Here is a 2,500-nt window from a genome sequence, read left to right as displayed (position 1 = left end):
CCGACCCTTCACGGCGCATTATAATTATAATTATGTCTTTAATACATGTCAAAAGTGCGTGTGATTGGTCGAGTCGAGGAGACCGATGTCGGAGTCGATGGGTACCGTATTATTATAATAGCATATTTTTCGCGATTAAGGAATTTGTTTATTATATAGGGCTGGGAGGAATTATGTCGTTTTAGGTTGGGGGAACGATTAGGTCGCCGATTATTTACAATCACGATTGTAATAACTTGGATATCGATTAGCCGTGGTCGTATTGTTTCCTAGACGTCGCAGAGTCGTCACGGGACGTAAGAGAGAGAGAGAGAGAGAGAGAGAGAGAGAGAGAGAGAGAGAGAGACGACGACGAAAATGACGACGTGCGCGGTCCACTCTGATTATTAGTCGATTACGATCAATGATAAATAATCTTTGAATTTCCATGAAGCCGTTACTTTTAGATATTTAGCCAAATTGTAACGCGCATAGAATTATAGATCGACAGCTTTAAAAGTCAATAATCGCCATTGGCTAAACTCGCCCGTCCGAGGCCAATAAATTAAGGCTTTTTTTTATAATGACGTTTGATACACGAATACTTAATGTGTATAGGATAATACAAGGGAATCAAAATTCAATAAGAATCGTCATTTGTTAAAATGCCAAAGCCACTTTAAGATAACGATCTTTATGGCTGGTTTCTTAAGCATAAAACACATGTTTTCGTGAGAATAAAGTTTTATCGCCTGCGAATTCGCATGGCCAGGGAAAGGAGCGAGGAACGCATAAGTAATAATCCAGCGAAAGTAAGAAAAGAAACGTGGAGAATTGGCGCCGCGGTCCGCCGCCATCCCGCCTCCTTCGGGCACGATTAAGAAATTACCCGACCATATATCCAAGCATTTTACGTCCGTGACATGAGGCCACCCCACCCCCTCCCACTCCATTAGCATATTCGTGCACAAGAAATTAAAAACTAGGATGAGTCCACCAGGCTGCGGGCCTCGTCATCGAGTTTGCGTTAATTGCTTTATCGACGCGCGGATTTCGAAATTTGCAACGGCGAGCTCCTCTCCCTATTACCCGACCACCTTCTCTTTTGCTGCCTCACTTTCTCCTCTCTCTATCTGTATCTATCCATCTACCCATCTATCCATCTATCCATCTATCCATCTATCCATCTATCCATCTATCCATCTATCCATCTTCGGTCCCCCAAAGCTTTCTCTCGCGTCCCCCTGCACACATTGCGTACCATAAAAACAACCCCTTTCACTCTCTCAGATTCTGATTTACTCGCCGCTCCATTCTTTTCGCGCCCTATGCAGCTTTTCTCTCTCCGTCTGCGCTATTTGCTCCTTGTTCGTTCGCCTCACTTTCTCCCACTTTGATCCCGCCCCCCCCCTCCGCCGCCCTTCCCGCTCGCAATCTCTCTTTCTCACTGCTATTCGTTTTTTCTTTCTATCTTTCTTTCTCATTGACTCGTCGTTGAATCGAGTGTGTTCGAATAGGACCTATGGTGCTATTCGTATGAGCGCGACGAAATTGCCGCTTTGCGAAACACGCGAAAGCCCTATACTCCCGAGTGGATAATCTGACGTGGATGAGGGAGAGAAAGATGACGCGAGAGAGTGAGAAGGAACAAGAGGCAGAGAGCGACGCACTACCGAGAGCCAATATTTCATTAGGTGCTTTTTCGTTTGTGCAAAGCGCGCAATTGTTGAAGCCTGTATAATAAACATGGAGTGTCGATCAAATGGCGCTCGATATAATGGCTTTTATACCCCCTTCGCGCGTTTTGAAACATTCGCTCATGTTTGTTTAGCTTTCTCATTGTGTTGGTTAATTAATTGAAGGATCAAAGCGTGCAAACGTATACGGCGAAAGGAGCGCATTATATCCACTTGATAATTATAAGGAAATGAAAACACCACATATCGTCAATAACAATAAGTTTGTAGCCTAAATAAAATGTGTAAGAAACCTCATGTAATTATCAAACCAATTACGCTTGTAATGATGAGCAATGTGTCCAGTCCATTGGAATCTTTATCGCTCATTCGCTCATACCCTCATACCCCTCCTGCCACTCCTCAACCACCCATCACTTACCTCCCAATGGATAAAACATATAATACCGACTAGTAACGTGAAGTTTAATTAGCAAACGATATATCTCGTGGCTCGTTCGACTTAAGCCTGTGCTATCGTACCCAATAATTAGTGTCTTCTCCACGTGCGCGCAAACTCATCCCCATTGCTCGTCGTCAAGGCTCTTCGAAAGTGCCAATAACGGCAAATCCATCAAAGCAACGATCCAGGATTAAAAAAAAAAAAAAAAACGATGGACCCACACACCCTCGCCTTCTCCTAATCCGCAGATGCGCAGCCGCCCGCGTGGATACACCAGACGCTGGCCATTAACGGCGACGGCAGCCAGACGCGCGATACCGGAGCCAAACACGTGCGCGCGCCATTGGCCCTGGGACCCCTACAATAGGATCCCCTCGTTGTC

At 45.2% G+C, this 2,500-nt stretch overlaps 1 protein-coding gene across 1 annotated transcript in view; it reads left to right on the top strand.

Moving 5' to 3' along the window:
- Nucleotides 1-2,500, top strand: part of LOC105361043 (pair-rule protein odd-paired) — a 33,066-nt gene that overhangs the window by 1,470 nt on the left and 29,096 nt on the right. The window lies entirely within an intron of this gene.

The sequence above is a fragment of the Ceratosolen solmsi genome, unplaced genomic scaffold, assembly GCF_000503995.2.
Source record: "Ceratosolen solmsi marchali unplaced genomic scaffold, CerSol_1.0 scaffold14, whole genome shotgun sequence".
Taxonomy (NCBI): domain Eukaryota; kingdom Metazoa; phylum Arthropoda; class Insecta; order Hymenoptera; family Agaonidae; genus Ceratosolen; species Ceratosolen solmsi.
The sequence above is the reverse complement of the archived record's forward strand: the minus strand, read 5'-3'. Positions and strand labels throughout refer to the sequence as shown.